Genomic DNA, 12,786 nt, shown 5'->3' on the forward strand with positions numbered 1-12,786 from the left:
ACCTCTAACCCTTTCACCTGCCTTGATGAGTCAGATGCCTGGTGCTGGAGTGGAGCCCGTGGTAAATGGTGTAGGAGGGGCTGTATCTTTTTCTAGTGGGAAGGATCTGAGTTGTTACAGCTCTGATGAGAATCCCAGGTGTCGTGGGAATTCAGATTTGTAAAACATTTTCCCCAATTAAGGGCCTCTTAACATCTTCCCTTCCCCCTCCCCCTTGTCCCCAAAGTTACAAACCCAGACTTGGCACGAGGAGCTCCCACCCCTGCTCAACGCGGTCGCCAGGCACAGCCCAGTGGGAAAGTGTGACAGGAGGGTAAAGACAAAGGAGGGGGTTAGAGGGCGCTGCTGGACTCTCCTGAGTCATTAAAGCCTACGGGTAGAAACAGGTAGTACCTGACACTTTTTTAAAAAAATTTTTTTAACATCTTTATTGGAGTATAATTGCTTTACAATGGTGTGTTAGTTTCTGCTTTATAACAAAGTGAATCAGTTATACATATGTTCCTGTATCTCTTCCCGCTTGCGTCTCCCTCCCTCCCACCCCTCTAGGTGGTCACAAAGCACCGAGCTGATCTCCCTGTGCTATGCGGCTGCTTCCCACTAGCTATCTATTTTATGTTTGGTAGTGTATATATGTCCATGCCACTCTCTCACTTTGTCACAGCTTACCCTTCCCACTCCCCATATCCTCAAGTCCATTCTCTAGTAGGTCTGTGTCTTTATTCCCGTCTTACCCCTAGGTTCTTCATGACCTTTTTTTTTCCCTTAGATTCCATATATATATATATATATATATATATATATATAATATGTTAGCATATGGTATTTGTTTTTCTCTTTCTGACTTACTTCACTCTGCATGACAGACTCTAGGTCCATCCACCTCACTACAAATAACTCAATTTCGTTTCTTTTTATGGTTGAGTAATATTCCATTGTATATATGTGCCACATCTTCTTTATCCATTCATCTGTTGATGGACACTTTGGTTGCTTCCATGTCCTGGCTATTGTAAACAGAGCTGCAGTGAATATTGTGGTACATGACTCTTTTTGAATTATGGTTTTCTCAGGGTATATGCCCAGTAGTGGGATTGCTGGGTCGTATGGTAGTTCTATTTTTAGTTTTTTAAGGATCCTCCATACTGTTCTCCATAGTGGCTATATCAATTTACATTCCCACCAACAGTGCAAGAGTGTTCCCTTTTCTTCACACCCTCTCCAGCATTTATTGTTTCTAGATTTTTTGATGTTGGCCATTCCGACCGGTGTGAGATGATATCTCATTGTAGTTTTGATTTGCATTTCTCTAATGATTAATGATGTTGAGCATTCTTTCATGTGTTTGTTGGCAATCTGTATATCTTCTTTGGAGAAATGTCTATTTAGGTCTTCTGCCCATTGTTGGATTGGGTTGTTTGTTTTATTGTTACTGAGCTGCATGAGCTGCTTGTAAATTTTGGAGATTAATCCTTTGTCAGTTGCTTCATTTGCAAATATTTTCTCTCATTCTGAGGGTTGTCTTTTGGTCTTGTTTATGGTTTCCTTTGCTATGCAAAAGCTTTTAAGTTTCATTAGGTCCCATTTGTTTATTTTTGTTTTTATTTACATTTCTCTAGGAGGTGGGTCAAAAAGGATCTTGCTGTGATTTATGTCATAGAGTGTTCTGCCTATGGAGCTGGAAGAATCAGGCTCCCTGACTTCAGACTATACTACAAAGCTACAGTAATCAAGACAGTATGGTACTGGCACAAAAACAGAAATACAGATCAATGGAACACTATAGAAAGCCCAGAGATAAACCCACGCACATATGGTCACCTTATCTTTGATAAAGGAGGCAAGAATATACAGTGGGGAAAAGACAGCCTCTTCAATAAGTGGTGCTGGTGAAACTGGACAGGTACATGTAAAAGTATGAAATTAGAACACTCCCTAACACCATACACAAAAATAAACTCAAAATGGATTAAAGACCTAAATGTAAGGCCAGAAACTATCAAACTCTTAGAGGAAAACATAGGCCTGGCACTTCTTTTAACGGAATGAACAAGAGGGAAAACCGGGGCGAGGCTGTGATTGGTGTACATAGGAAACATACATCTAGCCTAATGAGCACGCCTGGCATAGAAACGCAGAGTGTGGGGTCGTCTAAAGATCTCCATGTGTGCAGGGCCTCGGAGGGAGAGAGATTGGACCCGTCGCTCTCAGGTGTTGAGAGTTTTTCATTGTCCCCTGAAGCCCAGTTCTCCCTGCTCAAAAAGCTGTACAGACACACAGGTTGCACCCCTGTCAGTACTGGTTCAGAGGGGCTTGCGGGGCTGGGGGGAGTGCTTTCTAGAAAGGGCCTCTGCCCTAGAGCCTCACTGAATGTACCTGCATTCCAGCTCCGGCTGTGTGTTCCTGGGCATTATTTACCCTCTCTGAGGCTGTTTCCTCAACCATAAAAGCAAGATAATAAAACTACCTCATAGGGTGGTTGTGAGGATTAAATGAAGTCATGTCAAATGCCCAGCACACACAAGTGCACAATGAGTCACACTGATATTGGAAGATGATGCTTTTGATCTGAAACCCTGGTTGGAGCTGACATAGGCATGGTTGGGGAGGTGGGTGTCTGGCTTAGCATTAAATACCCAGCTGAGCCCTGGTATGTGCCCAGACCCCTATTTTCCCAACTGTATCAAATGACTTAAAGCAGGTGAACTGGGTTGACCATCTTCTTGGTACACACACACACACACACACGCACACATGCAGGCTGATGTCTCTTCTGGGCCTGAAACCGTAGGATGCTGCTTTGGATTTTTGATACGGAGGCTCAGGAGCATATTATGATGATGGGGCTGTGGTTCTGGGGTTACGTAAGTACTGTAACCAAACCTGGAGGTGGGGGTGGAAGTGGGGACCTCGGTGTTTCAAGTCATTTTATAGTTCTTTGATTTTAGAGCTGGGATGGAGATTGAATGCTGCGGCTCTGTCCTCTTTTTTTTTTAACTTTGTATTCGTCCTGTTCCTCCCCTCCAACATTTTATTATGAAAAATTTCAAACATACAAAGAAGTTGAAAGAATTGTTCAGCAAACACCCGTTTCCTCCCCACCTAGATTGTACAGCTACCATTTTGCTGTATTTGCTTTATTACATAACCATTCAGCCATCCCTCCGTCCACCCATCAATTCATCTTAGTTTTGGATGCATTTCTAAGTAATTTACAAACATCAGAGCACTCCCCCTCCCAAATCCTTGAGCATGCGTGTCATGAGCCAGAGTTTAATATGTGTTTATATTTGGGGATCACTGGGGATAAAATTTATAGTGAAATGCTCAGATCGTAAGTGTACCATCCGATAGGTTCTAACTAATGCAACACGATCTATCAAGATACAGAACATCGGGCTTCCCTGGTGGCGCAGTGGTTGAGAGTCCGCCTGCCGATGCAGGGGACACGGGTTCGTGCCCCGGTCCGGGAAGATCCCACATGCCGCGGAGCGGCTAGGCCCGTGAGCCATGGCCGCTGAGCCTGCGTGTCCGGAGCCTGTGCTCCGCAACGGGAGAGGCCACAACAGTGAGAGGGCTGTGTACCGCAAAAAAAAAAAAAAAAGATACAGAACATCACATCACCATCACCAGAGAATATTCCCTTCTGCTTCTTTCCAGTCCACTCCTACCCACTCCCACCCCCAGAGGTTACCACTGCGCTGAATTTTTTCATCACAGATCAGTCTAACCTTTTCTAGAACTTCATGAAAGTAGAATCATGAAATCATGCTCTTTGGTGTGAGGCCTGTTTCACTCAGCATGATGTTTTTGAGATTCATCCATGTAGCCGTGTGTATCCTTTTTTACCACTGAGTATGCACATACTACAGTCTGTGTATCCATTCATGATGGACAGATGCTTGGGCTGTTTCCAGTTGGGGGCTATGATGAATAAAGCTTCTGTGAACATTCTAGTACAATCTTCTATTTTATTTATTTGTTTATTTATTTTTAATATTTATTTATTTATTATTTTGCCTGTGCCAGATCTTCATTGTGGCATGCGAGATCCTCGTTGTGGCATGCGGGATCTTTTTTTTTTAGTTGTGGCATACGGGATCTTAGTTGCAGCACGTGGGCTTCTTAGTTGCAGCACAGGAACTCTCAGTTGCAGCATGCATGTGGGATCCAGTTTCCCAGCCAGGGATCGAACCCGGGCCCCCTGCATTGGGATCAGGGAGTCTTACGCCCTGGACCACCAGGGAAGTCCCCATTCTAGTACAAGTCTTCTTGAGAACAAAAGCTTTCACTGTGGAGGATAAATACCAAGGAGTGGAATTGCTAGATAGGTATATGTTTAGTTTTATAAGAAACTTGCAGATCTTTTGCCAAAGTGGACGTATCATTTAAATTCTCACCAGTAGCTCTCACCCTTGGCAACATTTGGCGTTGTTGGTCTTTAGCCCTATAGTATATCTCCCTGCAGTTTTCATTTGCATCTCCCTGATGACTAATGATGAGGTACTTACTGGCCATTTGTGTATACTCCTCTGTGAAGTATCTGTTCAATTCTCTTGCCTGTATTTTGTCAAGTTGTTAAGTCTCTCTGCTATTAAGTTGTAGATGTTTATTATGTATTCTGGACATTATTCCTTTGTCAGATAGTTGTTTTGTAGATGTTTAGTCCCAGTCTGTGGCTTGCTTGTTTCTTTTCTTTCTCTTTTCTTTTTTTTTCCAGTTTTACTGAGTTACAATTGATGAATAACATGTGTAAACTTATGGTCTCCAATGTGTTGACTTCATACACTCACACACTGCAAAATTATCACCACCACTGCCATCACATCACATGATCACCACGTCTTTTTTTTTTTTGTGGTGAGAACATTCAGGATCCACTGTACCAGAAACTTCTTTTTTTAATTGAATAAATTGAATGATCATTGACTTACAGTATTAAATTAGTTTCAGGTGTATAACATAGTGATTCAATATTTTTATACACTACAGAATGATCACCATGCTAAGTCTAGTTACCATCTGTCACCACACAAATTGATTACAATAGTATTAACTATATTCCCCAGGCTATACATTACATCTCTGTGACTTTATTTTATAACTGGAAGTTTCTCCGTGTTAATCTCCCTCACCTATTTCACTCATCTTCCCAAACAACTTGTTTGCTTAACAGTATCTTTACTGGGCAGAAGTTTTTAATTTTTTTTTTTTTTTTTTGTGGTACGTGGGCCTCTCACTGTTGTGGCCTCTCCTGTTGCGGAGCACAGGCTCCGGACGCACAGGCTCAGCGGTCATGGCTCACGGGCCCAGCCGCTCCGCGGCATGTGGGATCTTCCCAGACCGGGGTACGAACCCGCGTCCCCTGCATCGGCAGGCGGACTCTCAACCACTGCGCCACCAGGGAAGCCCAGAAGTTTTAAATTTTGATGAAATCTATTTTATCAGTTTTTAAAGAAATCTCTAAGTTGTGAAGATATTCTTTTGCTTTTCTTCTAGAAATTCTAATGTTTATGTTTAATTCTACTTTCCGTCTTGAATGAATTTTTTGGTATATGGTGTGAGATGGGAGTTGAGGTTCCCTAATTCCATGTGAACATCCAGTTATTCCAGCACCATTTGTGGAGAAGACCTTTCCAGTTGAATTGCTTTGGTGCCTTGCTCAAAAATCTGTCGGTCTGATAACAAGTGTGGGTCTTGAGTGTGTGTTTTAAAAGTGTCCTGTTATTATTGCCGATAAGAACAGCAGCACAGAGAGGATCTCACCATTCCTGCGTGTGCAGTTCCCACTTAGACAATTTTGCAGCCCTTCTCTTGATGAGGAGAGGAAAATGCTATGACCCTGGGTTACTGCTGAGGCCAGGCCACTCTCTCCTGACCTGGGAAGCTAGTGCTCATTAAAAATAGTGCCATCTTTTTTAATGCTTTTTTTTTTTTTTAATCTCATGACTTAAGTTTCATAACTTCAATTGAAATCTTTTTTTTCCCCAAATGATTCATGGAGTAAATCTCTGCATCTGATTTTGTCGAGGAGGGGAAATAGAATACCTGAAGGCCAGTTCGTGTTTCTCCTGCTGAGCCATGCTCTCTTCCAAGTTGTCTGGTCCCGGCGGAAAGCAGTTCAGTTTGTCCTCAGCCACTTGCCCATTTCTGCCTCGGCCTCCTGCTTTTTCCGGTCATGTCGTGAACCTGAACTTGATAAAGCTCTTGGTGTGGCTGGGCCTGGTGACAACATCCAGCGGCTGGGAGGTGCTTTTAAAATTGAAATGTTTTAGATAAGATAATCCCATTGAAAAAGAAAGGACCCCAAAAAGGAGCCCCCTTTTTTTCTTTCTTTTTTTGGGAGTGGGGGCATGGACCTTAATCTGTGTTTCATAAGAAAAGAGATTGAATCCCCATGTCTGTTTTTCTTAAGTGAGAACAAAGGGAGATATTGGGCCAGATAGCTTGAAGGCAGAGTACCTTGCCTGGTATGCAAATTGTGGATTTGTGCAGAACCCTGGGTGGTGGGAAGCCTCATGCACCCACGCCTGACTTGTGAGACTTGGGTGGAAAGTCTTACGTATTTCTGAGACCAGCTGGAGAACTAGCTACCTGCCTTCTGACGCTTACCTCCTCCCCCAGGAGGATGGGTGGGGGCCAGTAGTCCTCCGCCCGGTTGCCTTGCAGGTGCCTCAAGCCCCAGACGGTGGAATCTTCCTTACTGGCAATGGCCAGACCACTGGAAACACTTGGCTGAAAATGGTTCCCTCCCACGTTCCAGCTGGTGATGAGAGTAAAATCTCTTTGCACATCTCCCCTCTGTGCACTGCAGTCCAGTTGCCCCGATGTCATTACCAATACCCAGAATCTGGGAATTCAGAGTCGTTCATTTTACTCAGGAAGGACTAATCCTACCCAAGAGGCGGCCCTCCATTTGTTGAATGGGGTAAAAATTAAATAGCATCTTGGAGCGCTGTGCCTACAAGTTACCTTGACAAATGATCGTGACTCGGAAGGTTAGTCTTCTGCCCACTTTTGAAGGCTGGGTCTAAGTGGGGAAGAAATGGAGTGTCCTTTGGGTGTTTGGGTTGTTTTCACAGCCCCGGAATTCTCCATCGTCCAGGTGACTTCATGTTCCTCCGGGTGTGTGTGAATCACCAGGCACTTGGCGTCCTGATGGATGCCTGATAGGAGCACCCCACCTTACGGAGCCTCAGAGCCCTCATTGTCTCCCTTTTCCATCCTCTCATGCCCAGTCAGGCTCTAGAAGAGTTTCCATTAATAACAGGCGTTGAGGAAACCACACATTAGAGACAGCCTGCTCGGGCGCATGGTGTCTGCTCTCTGTGATCGCACTGCCGCTCACCAGCTGTGTGAGCCCGAGGATGCTGGCTGAGTTCCTGGTGAGTCAGACCAGACCCCCGCCTGCTCCTCACTGGGTCACTGCGAGCTGCTGAGAGATGACAGGGAGTGACCGCTCACCGTGGTCTCCCCCCATCCCACCCCATTCACTGCCATTGTTCACTAGGAAAAACCAAGAGTCTCTGGAAGACACCCACCCTCTGCTCTCTAGAACTTTCCACTTTAAACTCCCCCTGCAGTATTCAACCCTTGCTTTTTGAAAGTAAACCTTCTTCTCTACTGCACTGTGTGTTTTTCTGTAATTGATCATGGGAAATGTATATTGGGTGTACTCTTATTCTACACACTTCACAATTTTTCAATGGGTAGGTACTCTCATCCCCACTTGAAGATAAAACTGAGACTCAGGTGGGTTCAGTCACTTGCCCTGGAGGTCACAGTCAGTGGCAGAGCTGGAATTCAAACCCCAGGATGTCTGACTACAATGCCGACATGCCTAACCACGACCTAATACCACCATATGTCCACATGAAGGCCGTGGCCTGGAGGGGAGACACAGAGATGGCAGCGGTGGGGTCAGAATGGCCATCATTAGAAAGCCTACAAATATCAAATGCTGGAGAGGGTGTGGAGAAAAGGGAACCCTCCTACACTGTTGGTGGGAATGTAAGTTGGTGCAGCCACTATGGAAAACAGTATGGAGGTTCCTCAGGAAACTAAAAATAGAATTACCATATGATCAAGCAATCCCACTCCTGGGCATATACCCAGACAAAACTATAATTCAAAAAGATACATGCACGCTTATGTTCACGGCAGCACTATTTACAACAGCCAAGACATGGAAGCAACCAAAATGTCCATCGACAGATGAATGGATAAAGAAGATGTGGTACATGTATACAATGGAACACCACTCAGCCATAAAAAAAAAAAGTGAAATAATGCCATTTGCAGCAACATGGATGGACCAGAGATTATCATACTAAGTGAAGTAAGCCAGAAAGAGACAGACATATACCATATGATATCACTTACATGTGGAATCTAAAATACAACTCAAGTGAACCTATCTACAAAGCAGAAACAGAATCACAGACATAGAGAACAGACTGGTGGTTACCAAGGGGGAGGAGAGTTGGGGAGGGAAGGACTGGCAGTGTGGGATTAGCAGATGTAAACTATTATATATAGGATGGGTAAACAAGAAGATCCTACTGTATAGCACAGGGAACTATATTCAATATCCTGTGATAAACCATAATGGAAAAGAATATTTAAAAACAAAAAAAAAGGGCTTCCCTGGTGGCGCAGTGGTTGAGAGTCCGCCTGCCGATGCAGGGGACGCGGGTTCGGGCCCTGGTCCGGGAAGATCCCACATGCCGCGGAGCGGCTGGGCCCGTGAGCCATGGCCGCTGAGCCTGCGCGTCTGGAGCCTGTGCTCCGCAACGGGAGAGGCCACAACAGTGAGAGGCCCTCGTACCGCAAAAAAAAAAAAAAAAAAAAAAGAGGGAGACGGCAGTTGTGGAAGTGCTGAGGGATCCGGGTGGCCAGAATCCCTTTGCACACCCGAGTCTCATCTGGGCACAAAGGCTCTTGATATGTATGGCCGAATTGCTTTCCAATTTACACTCCTGCCAAAGGACTACAACAGCAGCGTCCAGAAAGCCCTCGCCCTTCTCGTGAGCCAGCGAATCATTTCACTCACAGAGGAGTCCACAGAGCCGTGAAGAGACACGCCCGGGTCTTTGAAGCTCCCTGTTCCCAGCAGCATCAGCATCCCCTGGGAACTTGCTCGAAATGCAAATGTTGAGGCCTCGCCCCAGTCCTACTGAGTCAGAAACTCCAGGGGTGGGGACCAGCAGTCTGGAAACAAGCCCTTCAGGTGTTTCTGGTGCCTGCCCAGGTCTGGGAGCCACTGATCTTGAGGAAGCTGCCTCAGCTGAAGGGGAAAGGAACATAATTGTTGATAAAGCAAACCTGTGCCGGCTGGGGCACAGCCCAGGGCGAGGTCACGCCCATCTCTAGTTCACCTGAAGTGTCGATACCTCTTAGGTCCTTTGTATCTTTACTTTGGATAATTGGGACCATGTGGAAAATGTCACTCTTTCATGTGAAGGGTGTAGCTCTGGTAGACACTTCTTATTCAGACTTAGAGGTTTATTATGTGCCAGGCACGGTATTATTATCCCCTTTGTTCCCTCGGGAGGGGAAAGGGAAGCTTAGAGCAGTTTAGAAACTTCCTAAGGTCACACAGCTAATAAGTGACAGCCCTGAAATTGGAACCCCGTCCGTCTGCCAGAGCCTGGGCTCTGAGCGGCCAGTGGGGATACTTACATAACGTGGGAGGCTTTCAAATGATTGGGTTTGTTGCTGTTGTTCTGGAATGTTCTGAAGCTTGGTCTCCAGTACCTCGAGAAGTGGCTTTCCCCTGCATCTTCTAACCTCAGACCCTGACAAGCCAAAGCAGGTCTTGGGCACACATAGCTTCTGCCTGGTTGACAGTCCCTAGCACGTTAATGAGGTGACCTCTTAACTTTGTGTGTGTGTGTGTGTGTGTGTGTGTGTGTGTAGGAAGATCTAGCATTCCAATTTCGTTTAAATATTTATATAATAATTTTCAGAATTTATTACATTATATACATAAAACAATAAATTGACATGGACATTTTTTGTGCATAAGGTATTGTTTTCTTTATGTTTCCCACCACCACTGTATAATGTTGCTTTAATTGTCTTTCATCTACTTATACTTATTTCCTTCCCACATGTCAGTAAGATACACCTCCACTTGTTACAATTCGACTTGTAGGAATTGCTTCTGGAGTGTTCAGACTCCAGGCATCCCCTGCCAGGTAAGTGTGTCAGTGTGTGTCACTTGCTCGTGACACTTATTTTGGTGAGTTCTCAAATCCTGTCTCAAAGGACATGTGGGGGCCAGAGGCACTTGGCAGGGCGGGGGCTCTGAGGGGACAGGGACACTGAAGCTGGGCCTGGGTGGCTCCTCTGCTCCCACTGTCTCACTCAGGGGTGAGCCTACAGTTTGGGATTCACGCTGGCACCTGGCTACCCCTGGGGCTCCTTGGCTCAGCGTGTGGGCCATGGCGGCGGGTGTGCCAGCAGCCAGATTGGACGAGGTGGGCCTGGCTCTTGCCACCCCAGAGGGTTCCCTGCAGAGCCTCGGGGGGGGGGCCTGCAATCACGAGAGGCTCCAGATATTCCCTTTTGGGGCTGCGGAAGGGAGGCCAAGCGAAATGTGAAGAGGTGTCTGAAAGCCCCGAGGAAACCGGTAGGCCTTTCCAGAAGTTCTATTTGTGGTAAGAAACCTTGGCATGGGGCAGCCGGCTCGACTGTAAAAATAGACCGAGGTGCTGAGAAACGGCTCAATTCTGGAAGCCAATGCCCCTCTGCAGAGGAAGAGAGCTTGAGCAAGAGTAGGGGAGGCTCTGCCCCTCTCTGCTGCTTCCCTGTGAACCCCAGCACCAAAAAGAGAGAGAGAGACAAAAGCTAAACAGTTTGAAATGAACTCTTGAGTATCGCCATGTCTTTCCTGTCATAAATGGGGCCCCTGGAAACACAGGGCGAAAGGAGGGTTTCATGCAAGTGCCTGGAAACCAAATGGGGCCACAGTCCATGTCTGCCAGGACCGGGCTCGCCATCACTATGTTCTTTCTCTCCTTTGCCTCTAAATGAGTGAGATGACTGAAAAAACAGGGTCCAGGGACTTCCCTGGCGGTCCGGTGGTTAAGACTCTGCACTTCCACTGCAGGGGGTCACAGGTTCGATCCCTGGTCGGGGAACTAAGGTCCCACGTGCCCCGCGGAGTGGCAAAAAATGAAAAAGAAAAGAAAGGGAGAGAGGGAGGGAGGGAGGACGGAAGGAAGGAAGGAAGAAAATGGGGTCCAACGTGCAGCAGCAGGAGGGAGTGTGGCTAGACAGAAAATGTAGACCCGGAAGGGAGCAAAGACAGGACCCCTGAGAATGGCTGGTCAGGAGACCCTCCTTTACTACACCAGGCTGACAGCCTAATGAGAGGTTAAGATGCAACCGTGAAAGGAGAAAGAGACAAAGACTCCTGAGGTCCTCCCCTGACTCTGGAGGTCTGCCATTGCCCTGTCTGTTCCGGGGCTCATGTCGCTCCCCTCTTGGGCACAAACTTCCACTCTCTTAGGAGGGCTGCCCTTGCCTCTCCGCAGCAGTGAGAGGACAGTAACCACCAGCTGCAGACGTCCATCCGATTCCTGACATCACGGTGGAAACAAGCCTGAAGGCGCTCTGGGTGGTCCTGAGTAACCCCACCACATTTTCCAGTACTCCTGGCCACGTTAAGGCTGCTATGAACAGACGTAAATGTACAGAGTCACCGACAGAGTTATGCTTCTTGGAAAGTGTTGCTTTATCTTATGGCCTGAGAAAAGGAGCTTATACCCCATGTATCCTCGACTGGAACTGGGATATGTCAATCAAATCCGCTTGCCACTCCTCCCCCAGAGATGGGTGGGGTCTGCACCTCCCTCCCTTTTCTCTTTTCAGCCAATAACTGTCAACGTCCAGCTGCGGCTTTGCACTCAGCTGCCACTCAGCCTGTTGGAGTTGAAAGGTCAAATGTCATCTGGAATTAGCAGCCCGGCTTACCAGCAGCTCTTCTGTCTTCGGAGAACACGAGGGCAGCTCTCAGAGGGCTTAGGCAGGGACTAGAGAGGGAATTCCCTCTCTGCCAACGGAGGAAGTTCACCCATCCTGGAGGGAAAATGGCAGGATCTGCCCCAGGACCTTTATAGCTGGTTGAGATCCCCATTCAAACAAAGCAGGTGGGAGAATGAAGGAGGTTGTCAGGAAGACAGAAAGAAAGCAGGACAGAGAGTACTGAGGGGGAAGGAGCCCCCAGCCAGGATCAGGAGGGCCAGTGCAGTGAGAGATCCACCTGCAAGCTGGATTCAGTAGGGCACTTGGTTTTGCACGCATGCACAGAAAAACCTTCATCCACATACAACTTTGGACTGAGTAAAAACGGGTTCCTTTTTTTCCGGAAGCATCCCGTTTCTTTGAGCCGAGCTTGTCCAATCATGTAATTCTGGTAGGGCCCTACCATTCACAGCACCCCGCCCTCCTCCGCGGGAGGTGGGCACATGACTCAGGCCCAGCCAATCAGAGTGCTCCCTCGCCCTGGGATGGGCCAATCACTTCCTAGGCAGATGGAGTCGCAGGTATCTCGTGCCTGTTCTGGGCGCAGCACTGGAAGCACGTGGTCTGGGGTTGCAGGCAGTAGACCTTCTCCCAACCACATTGAGAACCCACTTATGAGAGACGGATGAACCAGTTTGAGCGAGCACATGGACGGCAGCCCTGGAGTCCGGGATCCATTTGTGCCCAGTGCCAGATACACCCCATCCTTTCCCGGTAAGTAAATCAATAAACCATCTCTATCTTGGTCTGTTACAT

This window comes from Grampus griseus (genome assembly GCF_964374135.1).
Source record: "Grampus griseus genome assembly, chromosome: 14".
In the NCBI taxonomy this organism is placed as follows: Eukaryota; Metazoa; Chordata; class Mammalia; order Artiodactyla; family Delphinidae; genus Grampus; species Grampus griseus.